Below are 14,214 nucleotides of genomic sequence, written 5' to 3' on the forward strand. Positions count from 1 at the left end.
ACATATTTTGATGGAAGTGGATTTCTTTGACAAAGAGACCTGAGTTTCAATTGATAAATGATGGACAAAAGCAGCTACACCCAAAGAAAGAACACTGGGAAACGAATGTGAACTATCTGCATTTTTGTTTTTCTTCCCGGGTTATTTATACCTTCTGAATCCAATTCTCCCTATGCAACAAGAGAACTGTTCAGTTCTGCAAACATATATTGTATCTAGGATATACTGCAACATATCCAACATATAAAGGACTGCTTGCCATCTAGGGGAGGGGGTGGAGGGAGGGAGGGAAAAAAATTGGAACAGAAACGAGTGTCAATATAAAGTAATTATTAAATAAAAATTAATAAAAAAAAGAATTATCCAAAAAAAAATTTATATCTTTTGTATTTCCAACTAACCCTTAACTTCTTTCATTTGTTCCCTTTTCTGACATGTAGTAACTATATACCATAAGCCTTTATGACTTTACCAAGGTTTCTTTATATATGACGCAAAATCAAGCCACGAGAAATGTGAAAATGAAAGACTCTAAAGGAGTATATAATAGTACCTTTTACTAGGAAGTTATGGGGAGGGGAAGCTCAGTATTATTTTTAACTCCTTAAAAAATTTAGGTTCAGTCTAAATTCTTTATTTTAAGATGCTGGAAGGGACCTGACAACCCCCTTTCAGCTTTTCTTTCATTCTCTGGGCTCGTTGTCCCTGGGTCATCACTTCTCTCAAGTTCATCTCATTAAGTCCTAGGAAGAGGACTTATTGCCATTACTGCTCAGCTCACACAATCTTATATCTTTTTCTTCTGGGTATAACTCAAGTCTCTGATTCCTCCAGCATAAATTACTCTCTGGTGTAAGAAGAAATCATGATACTACTAAATTGCAAATCCCAAATGATAGCATTCAAGCCCCTATCACAATTTCAATGATAGTGATGGAACACATATATTTTGATATATGATCAGTTCACCTGTATACTAAATTGGGTATACATTGTTACCAATAAGTTTTCTTATTCAGCAAAGTCTAGTCAAATAGTTACTTGTTTTTATTCCCTCCTCCAACTGAATAAGAACCAGAGCCCTTTCAGACCATACTACTTTCCCCCCATCAGGTGGCCCTTGGTGTGACCTTTATTTTGGTCCCTAACTCCATTAAACCCCTCTCTTTAAGATGGAGATCTTGCATTATAGAGATCTGAATTGAATTATTTGGTCTTTCTTTTTGCTGTTATAATAGCTCTTAAATAAAAATTATTAATGCAGATCACTACAAAATCCTCTGAGAGAAAAATGCTGAATATTAAAGATAGAGATCTATATATCCATGTTAAATGCTATGTATTTCCAAATAGCCATTGGTGTCCTAAGTTTGTATTTTCCTAGCAATGAATAGAATATTTGATCATATAACACAAAGTAATCATGGACATTCATGGACTTTTGCAATAAATAAATAAATAAATAAATATCATGAAGGGACAACGATGTAAAGAAATAGGAAGGAAAAGAATATATAACCATCTATTTAAAAAATAGACACAAAGAGAAATGGGAGAGATAGCTCTTGTCATTCTAAAGGGTCAGATAAAGCTAACTGTGTTGGGATGTGAATTACAAATGTCTACACAAGCATTTCTCTCCCTTTTTGATCTTCTATCTCTGGTACTATCTCTCCTGCTGCTATTGTTCTTGCTATAGCAACACTCTCCTTTCAAAATCTTTACTCTCACTCCATTAACCTTTCTTTACTCAACTCCCTCTGCCTAGTTCAAAGCACTCTATGACTAATGTGAATCCTCCCAGAACAAGAATTTACCATATTTCCAGCCTCTTTCAGGGTTTTTGGAAAACAGTATCTTTCCAGAACAATCCCAGGATTCTCAGCTATTTTACATATCTTTCCTTTTCAGTAGGGGGAATAATCAGAATAGGTCTAGATAGAAATCAGTCTGAGCATGTCCAAATTCCCAGTTATATGTTTATTTAATAACTTCTACTCATATTCATCATTCATCTCTCAATTTTCCTTTGGCTGTTGATGGAAAATAGACTGGTCAAATGGCAAGAATTGACCCATGTGTTTCATTGGTGGCAATACATGGCAAGTTGGGCATAGTCTCATCCTATGTTGAAGACAAACATGGAAGGCTTCATTTAAGTGATTAATCACATACAAGAAAAAATTCATTGATATATTAAGAATAAGTATATGAGAAGAGGATACTATAACATGTAATAAAAGAGAAAAATATCTTCTTTCCCAAAATATTTTTTGAATAGGAAATTTAGGTAAGGGAGAGCCCTAGATATGAATCTAATGTTTAGATAATATAATATTTTTGAATATTGACATTGCAACATCCACGGCATGGAATAAAAGTTCAAGAACTGAAGGGTATAAGGCAGTAAGTCTTTTAAAAACTAAAACATAATCAAAACCAAAATCACAGAAAAAGCTGAAGGGACCTTGCAAGGTGAAGTCTTAGATCAGGCCTTAATATATCAGTGTAGACATGAGTAGCAAGTTTTTTTCCTCAACAAAGATATACTTCTTTATCTCCATATGGTATGTGTATCTGGAGACCTTCCAGAATTGTATCTTATTTCTGTGACCAAGTCTAAGTGGTGCTGAATAGTGTCTGGAATAGCTGTCAATCTACAAAAGGCAAAGTGGGCCAACTGAGAAACATAGAATTAGACTACTTTGACAGGAAATTCCTGCTGAGAAAATATGGCAGGGACAGATAAGGCTTCATGTCATTATGGTGATTTTTTTCCGCCATCCAATTTCAAGGATATCCTAAAATCTATGCATGAGTGACTCATGTCTAAGAATCCCTTCTTTAGAAGAAGGTGGCAAGCTATAGGCCAGAAAACTGAGGGGAGAGATTGTTAGCAAAAATTTATAAATAGATTTTTTTTCTGCCTAAAAAACCAGGACACTTGTCCTGGTCATACTTAATGGACATGGAATCTACTCCATAGAATGTGGTATCTGCTCCAGGTCCTTGGCTCCTAAAAGAGCTAAAACTAAACTAATATGAAGGGGAAAGCTGACAATATCCAGAGAGAAGAGGAATTACAGCTAAAAAAAAAAAAAGTAAAACTAAATTCCCTGTAGTTGTTATACAAGATCAAGAATATTGTAGATTTGTAACTTATAAATAGTACTCCTTTTCATTTGTCATGTCCTGATACAAAATTTACAAGGAATCTTTCAATAAATTCATTTAAAGTAAAATTCTTTCTAAAATACCTTCTCTTCTGCTTCTGTCTCTCTCATCTTTCATTTTCTGTCTGTCTCCACCCCTCCCTTTCTCTCATGTGTGTGCGTGTGTGTGTATGTGTGTGTTTGTGTATCTCAACTCTCTTTGTCTCTGTCTCTGTTTCTCTACGTCGATCTGTCTCTCAAGTAGATTACCAAATTTTAAAAGAAAATATTTGGATAGGTCTTTGACAAAGCAACAAAATTTCAGAATGAATTAGATGAATTATGAAGGTGTGTTCTACTCAAACCTCAATATCCCAAAGTCTATTTATGTTCTCTTTTTTTAAACTGATGAACACAGTAAACCAAAGTTGGTCAAATATTTGTACTCTGCAATTCTGCATATTTATCCATGGTATCTTTTGTTATGTTTTATGAGTCTAAGAGTCTCACAAGTTCATTTATTTTAGCTGTACTTTAAGGCATAAAGAAGAAATAGTGCTGACAGGAGTAAATAGAGAGTTTTTTTTTCATAATCAGGTAAAGTTAGCATTTAGACTATTTTTGTGTTACATAAAACTATAATCTGTGGGGAATGTTTAATAAGGGGAATTACTTCATGCATTTTTAAAGATATAAGACCTATCCTCATGTGGCATATTTTTAATCTTTTTCAAAAAAGTCAGGAAGACTTATTGCCAATATTTAACAAAAAGAAACCATGTTTTATAAATTCTAGCAAATGCTTACATTTAACAAGTGATGGGTATTGCCCTAGATAATTTGGGTGGCAACTCAAAGTTACTGTCCCATTTCAGATGGGAAATAGCATAACATATCTTCATGTAACTGGATTTTGGTATAGATCACTAAAGATGAAAATAGCATTGTGGAAGAAGCAAAGACAACTGATAAAAGACATTTTACCTTCCCTATCATATGGGTGGAAGCAGCTTTTTTCATTAGGTAGTATTGGCTACATCTTTAAAACTACCAGACTGGAACAGTTTTGTTTTGTTTTGTTTCCGGTGGCATTCACAGATGAAAGTATCTTTTACCCACAACATGAGATGTACTAGGCTTGGTGGGGATAAAGGGATAAAGGTCACCTTCCCTTTCCTTTTAAGTTTCTTAGCTCTAAGAAATGGGATTTTGTTTTGTTTTGTTTGTTTTCTTCAGGTCTAGGTGCAGGCAGTGATTCCTAGCTCCAGGAATTCAAGCAATGAGATTTGGGAGCCTTAAAGAACAGATAAAATAAATGAACTTGGGAAACTCTTAGATTCATGAAACACAATCAAAGATACCACAGATAAAGATGCAGAATTTCAGAGTATAAGTATATGACCAACTTTGGTTTACTGGATTTATCAACTATTTTTTAAAAAGAGCAAGAATAGAGGTATCCACCATTAAGACCTTGGGGTTTGACTAGTCAGCCCAGTAGGGAAGTCTTGAGAAATAGAGGTACCAGAACACAATTCCAGTAGGGATTTAGAATTTTGTTACAGTTTCATCTATAGGGACTAAATTTAATTGAGAACCTAATTTATTCTCCCCTTTCCAGAAATGGTTTACAAAGTATTACTCTCTCATGTTGAGGAAATAGGGAATTTTTGCATATTTGTTCTTACTATACTTTTGAAGTAAACATCCCATTGTAAAAGCTAATCTGACTGTTAAAGTGCTTAAATGAAGCAAGTGTGCTGAAAATCCCTAAAAATGAAGAAACACATTTGATGAGAAGCTTAGCTAGCTGAGATTAAGAATCTTCAGCTCCCTTAAAAATACCAGAGAACCCTGAAGGAAGGGTGAAAAGTAACACACCCATTTCTCAAATAACAGAGGCCAGAGATTTCACAATTATAGGAATATTTTACTATACTCTTCAGGTGAGAAAAGCTGACAGATTAATGGAATTGTCCAAGGTCACATAATAATTAGTGACAGAATAGGGTTAGGATCCATTCATAAATTTACAGAGGTAGGAGAGACCTTAGAAGTCATCTGGTTTTATTATAGAAATTTATTTCATTTTTAAATTTGCATTTATTAATTTATTTTATATTGTACTATATGAATTTCTATTTTATTTAGAGATTTATTTTAAAAACACAGAAGCTGAAACTCAGACAAGTACATGGACTGGATTACTATCATACAATAAATTGGATGAGTCAAGCAAGATTCATATGCAAGTCTTCCAAGATCCTAAATCAATGCAGGATCTCAAAGGTAGTATTACTATTTAGAATAATCCCTACTGCATTCTATAAAAAGATAATTTTCTCAGTTGTTTTTTTAAAGAGTAGAGTAGGTAAAAGAAGCAAATCTGTAAGAAAGAGAAAGCATGTATTTAATCTGTAAATGAATAATCTTACTTTAATAAATCTAGCACTTATCAACATTTTCTAAGTTTTCGAGTGTGCTGGCCTAAAATTCATGGTGACTATGGAAATCTAAAAGGGGTGGGGATTGTAAATTCTATTGGGTCATTTGAAGCATCTGCATTATCCCAGGCACTTTAAGGTTAACCTATTATATTCTGCAGCCTAGAAAGCCTTTAGATTTGACTAGGAACAGAACACTAACCACCTACCAAGAATAAAATAAGGTGTTAATTACTGTTTCAATCACCTGGATCTGTTCTTTTATTAAATTGTTTCCAGACCCTCAAAAGAAATGACACATTGCAACTATTTCTTCTTAGTCCAATTAGTTCTCAGTCTAATTACACTTTATCCAAGTCTCCTCCCACTCCCACTCATTTCTCAGTCGACTTTTAAATTAGGCCAACAAAATCTGTAGGAGTTCCATTGAACATTGATTAATATCCATAAATAAATGATGAGGTGCTTTAAGGACATTTTAATTTTTTTTCAAATTTTTTTTATTCCAAATCCTATCCCCCTCCTCTAGCTATCAAGAAGGCAAGAAAAACCAATACCCACTACAAATATATAATCATACTAAACAAATTCTGGTATTAGCAATATCCAAAAATATGCTTTAGAATAAAGAAAGAAAATTAAATATACTATAGAGTTCTCAATCTGGAGGTAGAAAACATAGTTCATAATGAATTCTTTGAGTCTGCAGTTGTTCTCTCTGTTAATCAGAATTACTAAGTATTTCAACATAGATTATCTCCATAATATAGTTGTTTTACATAAATTGTTCTCTTGGTTCTGCTGACTTCAGTTTGCATCAGTTCTCTAAGTCTTCCCAGTATTTTTTTTTCCTGAAACCATTGTGAAGGTCATCTTTAGAGAATCACAGAATCTAAAGACAGCCATCTTAGATAATATACCTGAACAAAAATTCCACTGTGACATACTTGGTTAGTCATTATAGTTGGTTAGTAATCAACTAATCCTACCATTGCTTAAAGACTTCCAATTAGGGAGAACCCACTTCTTACTGAAGCAACTGTTTCCACTTTGGAAGATTATGTTAGAAAAATTTTCACTCTGAATACTGTACAAATCATCCCTTCCTCTCTGAAACATGGCGTTCCAAAACTAACTCAGAATTACAGAAATGATCCAAGCAATAATATTCAAAAGGATTTATAACATGCCAGTGAATGAAAATTAAAAGACGCCCTCTACCTGCCCTCAAGGAACTTACATAATAGCATATAGAATTTCTATCACCTTCCTAGTTTTAGGTAATAGACATCTTTTAAGGTAGACTAGGATTTCATTAGTTCTTTTGGCTGCCTTATAAATAAGATAATAAATAATATATTAAATGTGCAGGACTAAAATTTCATCTTATACTTGGGTGTTTGAGCAATAGATTTTTCTATGCCCCATTTTATCTCAAAAGCACATTTTAACATATATTTTAAAACTATTTATTAAACATTTCTTTCATTACTCATTTTCCCTTTGTATTCATTTAATGAGCCAATCCTTGTCTAACTGAATTCTTTTCATGCATAACCAAAATGAAGTCTCAACAAAACTTCAAATACTGTACAGTGAAACTCCCTTATGAAAACATATACCTCCCACTCCCTCTTTACCAATAAGCCCACTCCACAGGTCCAAAGAGAAGAGTACATGTGCTGCTCATGTGTAATTTACCTTCTGCTGTTCTTATTTCTTTGAATGAATAGGTGTGAGGTGGAAGAGAGGACACAGTTGGAACAATTACAATTTGTTCTGAAACAGCAGGCATCATATTTCATATACTTGAAAGTCAGGAAGAATGTGAAGGTATAACATTTTCAATATCCATCATGTAGTATGACTCCCATTGTTCCTTCTGTGAATGCAAATAGTTTAGACTAATTTGTTCTGTGTAACCCAACCCAGCCTCCTTCCTACTAAATGCCAGTGCTCCATGTCCCACGCTGGGAGAAGACCCTCTCCACAAGAGAACATTTGGAATAATCAAGGAAAGGAGTCATTTGAGCACCAAATCTCCTTTTATTTCAAGTTGTTGAAAAAATTGTCAAAATACCACTTTCTTTATAATTAAGCCTCTTCAAAAATACCATGAAAATCCATTTTGAATACTGACTCCCACTCTCTTATCACAACACAGTCTTGCACTATAATCATTGTGAGACTTTGTCCTCATACAGCAATATTAGAAAGACATAAGGGGTGGAGAAGAACCAGGAGGAAGGAAAAAAGGTGTTAGTCTGCCAGTCTTTTGGCATGCCATTTCCCTGCTACTAGCTTTCAGGCATTCCATGGAAGACACTTCAAATCTGAAGAGATTGCACTGTTGAGGTACTGGGAAATGAAAGCATTTTAAAAGAGGATAAAGTATTGTGTAGGAAGAGAATCTAGTCTTAAAACTATTCTTTATTAAACTTCCTCCTCCCCTCCCCCAGAGATTTTTGGTATCAATTTCTAATATGCTGAAGGGGAAAACTAGCTATTTTTTAATTAAAGTTTTTTTTTTCATTTTCAAAACATATGCATGCATAATTTTCAACATTCACACTTGCAAAATCTTGTGCTCCAATTTTTTTCTCTTCCTTTCCCCTTCCCCTAGACAAGTAATCCAATATAGGAGCTATTGTACTTTTAATTGGAAAGTATGGGACTAACATAGTCACTTAAATTCAATTGTAAATGAAATTAGAGTGATATTGTTTAATAGCGAGTCACCATTTCAAATTTCTATTTTACAGAAGGAAATATTCTTATAAGCAATTTACTTAACTTTTGTTATAAAGTTGGAGATAGATCAGCATGGAAATCATCCTGTAATAAACTAAATTGAAAAGGTTAGTTCAAAGAATGGCTAATTGGGCAACCTGACAAATATTATACCTCGCAATGCAAGCAATGACTACCACAATTTCACACTTCTCTCTACCCTAGTCCATTTCATCATTTTGGTGACCTTGACATCCATGCTAACATTGAGTGACTGGGGCTCTGTCCCATGGCTCTGGCATTCAGGACATACCCTTTCTTTCTGTAGAGGATTACTAGCTGGTAACAGGCCAGCAGAGAATTCAGGATTGTCATGAAATAGAATTTTATCTCTCCAGATATTGGTTCATTCAAGGGAGGAAGTGTCTTACCCCTACTTTCCCCAGGCTACCAGCCACTGAGGATTTTATTCCCATCAAATATCTTCTAGGGCTCACTTTACCCCATCTCTACATGTCAGAATTCTACCTGAAAGAAGTAGACTAAATCTGATTTGTTGGATGAGGTATCTTAAATGCTAATTCATGCAGTTCCAAATAGTCCAGTTTTTGTTTTCTCTGAATCTTGAAGAGTCTTACAACTCTGAACAATGAATGATCTGTATCAGGTACATAGTTAATGCACTTTCAATCTGAAAGAGACAGAGATACTACTATTGCTCCTACTGCTGTTGCCACAACTACAACAATTCTTTTCCTGACCAACCTCACAAGGTTATTGTGAGCATCCAATGAAATAATGCATTTCAAAACCTCAAAGTGCTCTTCAATGTATTTCACTCACTCTCCATTATGTGTTCTTAATATGAAGTGTGATACATGTATAATGTTGTTGTCGGGTCTTTGGAAGGTTTCTGGCATGGGGGTACTTTGTTTAGACAACATTTTTTCTTTGTCACAGACATTTAGTGGAGCCAGGAGAGAAAGATCCAAGAGAGAAACACAGGTGCAGCTGCCTAAGGCTTGCTCCAATCCAAAGGGATAGTATATCTCCACTCTAATCCACTATTCATTCAGTTGGTCAATTGATCTTTCTAAAACATGAGTGTAACTATGTCACACACATTCAATAAACTCCAGTGGGTCTCTATTAATTCTGGGACCAAATATGAGATCCTCTCTTTGTTTCTTGAACCTTCTTTTGCAACCTGGCCACTTTTTACCTTTTCAGTTGTTTTCTGTTTGTTTGTCTTTATATCTTAATTTCCTCAATGCACTATGTGATCCAGTAATGCTTGTTTCTTATACAAGATGCTCCACATTTCAGCTCTGAACAATTTTTTTGTGGCCAGTCCCCATTCCTGGAACTGTCTCCCTCCTCATCCTCACTTCCTGGCTTCCTTCGAGTATCAGCTAAACCTTCACCTTCTACCTTTCCCAGTTCTTTTTATATTTCTTTTTGAGACTACCTTTACTTTGGTCCTGTACCTGACAAGTTTTTTGAGTGCTTGACTTTGAGTTTGAGTGGAAGACTGTGTTGTGATAGAGTAGGAGTCTCCACCTTTAGAATGTAAGTATCTTTTGAGTAGAGATTGCTTATTTTTGGTTTTACTTTGGTTTCTTTCCTTGTGTTCTGCATTTCTTTTTATCTAGCTGTTTACCATGGTGTATGGTACATAGTGTCTGGCACTTACTCCTATTTGCTCATTGACTGATAGAGTGATTTGGGGGATCATCAGATTTGCTTTAAGATTTTTAGTTCCATTCAGAAAAGTAGGAAAAGAAAGAAAATCAGATTCCATTCCAAGGAAATTATTGAAGATCATACAGGAAGATGAGGACTTTTAAACCTCCTACTTCTTTGTATCCTTCAACTACTATGATCTTTATAGAAACTCAAAAATATTTGACATATGAATGGTTCCTATCCAACCTTAAGCAAGGGACAGTTTGGGGACTCAGGACTATGTTACTAAGTGCAGGTCAGGGCTTTGCATCCACAGAATAATCTGAATCAGCCAAGCATCAAGCAGCTGAGGACCATACTCCTGTTCTCATATCTGGAACCAAGTATACAGAAAGGTGAGTGACACGAAACACCTTAAAGAGAAATAGAAGTCGATGTTTGATTGCTAGTATATTTATTGATATTGCAAAGAAAGAAATGGAGAAGATCAAGAAGTATGTACTGTCTTAATATCCAGTTCCACATAAGGACTTCAAAGATGTCTCCCTAATGCACATATTCTTTCTCCAGCACTGAAACAAGAAAGAAGAGATTTAGAGATGAACTGATGAAGTGTGCTAATTGTACTTGGCTAATAGCAATGACCAAGTCATACATTATTGAAATTTAAAAAAGAAAAACAAAATATGGAGAGAGATCCCAGGCAAGGTTAGGAATGAGTAGCATAAAAGAGAGAGGGGAAAGAATAAGTAAAGTTTCTCTCTCCCTCCCTCCTCTCTCTCTTTCTCTTTCTCTCCTTTCTCTCTCCTCTGTCTCTCTTCTCTCCTCTCCTCTCCTCTATTCTCTCTTTTTCTCTCTCTCCCTCTTTCCTTCTCTTCCTCTCCCTCTCTTCTCTTTTCTCTTTCTCTGTCTCTGTGTCTGTCTGTCTGTCTGTCTCTCTCTCTCTCTCTCTCTCTCTCTCTCTCTCCTCACCTTCTTCTCTCCTTCTCACTCCCTTTCACTTTCATTTTGTCTCTGCCTCTATCAGGGAGAATGGTGCAAAAAAGATAAAACTGAACAAAAGTTGGAAGAAAAATGGAAAAGAGATTTATAAAAAAGGAAAAAGAACTACATATAAATTTGTGTGTCAATTGATAGCCAGTATATATTTAAACAGGGATATTGGTTTATTAAGAAGAAAAATGAAGTACCTTGGGATGAGAGGGTAGATGACTTCCTTACTGGCCACCTGAACCTTTTCTTTTCTTGTTATTTACAAAATTATTTTTCTGGTCATTTCTTCGTGGGTCAAATGGACGGTCTCTTGGCTTTTTACCTTTTTGATCACCATCTTTCTGCCCTTTTAGTAGAGAACGTGAGCCTGGACCACCTGGTGCATTATTTCCACGGGGACCTGAAGGATTATATCTTCCACCAATTCTTTGTTTATCTGAAGGCTTCCTCAAAGGCTTTTTGCCTTGGTTATCTAGAGAGTCTTCTTCTTCTTCTGGAAGAGAGTCCTGTGGTACTGATTCTAGAGACTGCTCACTCTCCTCACTAGCTGAGAGGAGACAACACAGGAAAAGTCAGATGAAGGAAGAGGCCTAATATGCAGTGGATGCAAATAGAATGGTCTGTATCATAGGATAATTGTCCAAAGGACAAAACTCTTCTCATATTCCCAGTAGTATTGAATAAGGGTGAACCAGGCTTACCTGGTGAATGTCTAATAAGGATTGTCCCAGACTCAAAGTAAACCTGGGTGAAATTTACGTGATGTATGATCATATATGTGGGTGGCAGGGAACTTCTTAGACTATATAAAGGCAGGAATTGAAGATCTTGGCAGCTTGGTATATCAAAAGCATCAGTGATCCCTCTATGTGTGTCTTGGTCACATGTTTTTTCTTATATGTGCATCCCTCATTTGTGGATCCCCACATGTTCTCTTATATGAATACTTCCTACATAATTCTCATAAAGTTCCACTCTTATACTTAGTATATATGTAGGAAAATAAATTTAAGCTTCATGAGATTGTTATTTTACATTACAATTTTTTTTTGGCTTTCTTATGAATTGTGTCTACCAGTCAATATTTATTAAGTAATTAAAATGTTCCAGCTCCTATGGTTGATTGGTACAAAGTAAAGCAACTCAGTGGGCCTCTTAGTCTTCAGTTTAAAAAAAGATTCCATTCCATGAAATTCTTAGAACTTGGGCCAATTAAATGGTGCTTTAGGTCTAGAGTGAGAGAGGTCTTATGGGATATGGTAAGAAAGAATAAAGTGAGAATAGAAGAGGAAAAAGAAAAAGAGAAGGAAAGATTGGATTTAAATGTTGGTAGCTTGCATCCTAAAGATTTGTGATAGTCATAAATTGAACTATTAATGACCTCTTAAATTCTAGCTTTTTAATAGGATGAAAGCAAACAAAGAAAGGTTCCTAGAATTATTTGAGAACAGGAAAAATGGTTATTTTTTCACCTGAAAGTGGGACAGAATTTCTCATGAATTGCCTCATCCCTACAAATGGAACACATTCGGAACAGCTGGTGCTCTGAGTTACAGATTCATTAAAAGTGAGAAGAGGCTAAAGCACAATTGTCTCCAATTTGTGATAGGAAAGCCCTTATAAAATTCTATTTTGTGATGCACACATGGATAGTTTAATGATAAAGTTAAAGTGAAGTCCAACAGCATGTTAGAATGTTTTCTCTAGAGCAGTCTTACCGGAATTTGATACAGAGTTGTCTTGTGTGAGTTCTGTGGGGAAAAGCACAAAATAACAATGAATGATAAACTTTCATGCATCTTCATTTCAGTCCCTAAGTTTTTGTTTTGTTTTTCCCCATCTTGGATCAAAAATCCTTAAACCTGAATAAGGCTTTCTTGGGTTTTTTATCTCCAGTTCCAAAGGGAAAAAAATAATCTCCTTTCCATACTGTTAGAACTTCAAGAGAACTAAATATTCTTATGTTAAAAAGACATTTTGTCTATCAGAAGATTTGTTTTTCACACAAGTTTAAGATCATAAAATTTACAACTGGAGGACATCTAAAAGATTGTCTAATAGAACTCTCATTTTCTAATGAAAAAACTGAAGGAATTCAAGGAAGATTGTCAAGTTAACAAGCTTTATTTAGAACTTAACCATGTACCAGGTACTGTGAGTTCCCCAAAATCATACTCCAGAAGTCAGAATTTTAATCAAGGTCCTTGACTCTAATTGTTCTTCTTTTAATCCAATGTGTTGCTTTTCCCCAGCATTCTTGACTTAGAGTCAATGGATTGAAATCCATGTGTCATAGTTCTCAAACTATTAGCTAGCTATGCCAATGGAAAAACCACTAAATTTCTCTGACCAAGAGTTTCTTCATCTGTAAAATAATAATGACAATAATTTCACTGAAAGGCAGAATGATATAGTACATTGAAAACCAAACTAAGAGTCAAAAATTCCTGAATTTTGGACAGCCAGATGATGAAATGGAGAAAGCACTGGTCTTGGAGTCAGGAAGTCCTGAGTTCTGCCTAAGACACTTAACACTTCTTAGCTGTCTGACCCTAGGCAGTTCACTTAAACCCAATTGTTTTGCAAAACAAAGAAAAATAAAAAATTCCTGAGTTAAAATTCTACTTCTGAAACCTATTGGCCATATGAACATAGACAAATTGCTTACCACTCCAGAATTCCAAGAAACTATAAGACAAGGCTGATTAAACTTTTCCCACTTACCACTCCTTTTCACCTGAAAAATTTTACGTGACTCCAGGTATATAAAATAGGTATGCAAATCAACCATTTACAACAAATCATAATTTTGAGACTCCTTTTCAGTTTTGAGACCCTATAGAGGGTCACAAACCATACTTTAAGAAGTTAAGTTCTAAGTTGTTGAGCACGTGCAGACAGATATGTATTGGGAAGAGGAATTTCATATTTGTTCCCACTGACTCATGGTTCCTGAGATCCCATATACTAAATAATATTATATTCTACCACTTAGGCTAACTCTGTATGACACCAACATTTCTGATAAAAAATAATAAAATTTCATCCCAACACACCAATTTTATTCTAATAATTCTAACTAAAGATATTTTATTCTAATAATGCTCTATAATACAATTTTATTCCAACACCTTAATTTTGGGGCAGGATGCCCATTATTAAAATGTTTGGAGATATTTAGATGGGTTTTGAGTACGAGGATACCTTTT

General features: G+C 35.0%; 1 long non-coding RNA gene across 1 annotated transcript; it reads right to left on the minus strand.

Annotated features, from left to right (window-relative positions):
• Positions 1 to 10,449: 10,449 nt before the first annotated feature.
• On the minus strand, positions 10,450 to 12,757 carry LOC127557823 (uncharacterized). Its single transcript, XR_007952637.1, has 3 exons — positions 12,724 to 12,757; positions 11,203 to 11,552; positions 10,450 to 10,584 (listed from the first exon to the last, which is right to left on the minus strand). It is a non-coding gene; the product is annotated as an uncharacterized LOC127557823 (long non-coding RNA).
• Positions 12,758 to 14,214: the final 1,457 nt, after the last annotated feature.

Source organism: Antechinus flavipes, chromosome 3 (assembly GCF_016432865.1).
Source record: "Antechinus flavipes isolate AdamAnt ecotype Samford, QLD, Australia chromosome 3, AdamAnt_v2, whole genome shotgun sequence".
Classification (NCBI taxonomy): domain Eukaryota; kingdom Metazoa; phylum Chordata; class Mammalia; order Dasyuromorphia; family Dasyuridae; genus Antechinus; species Antechinus flavipes.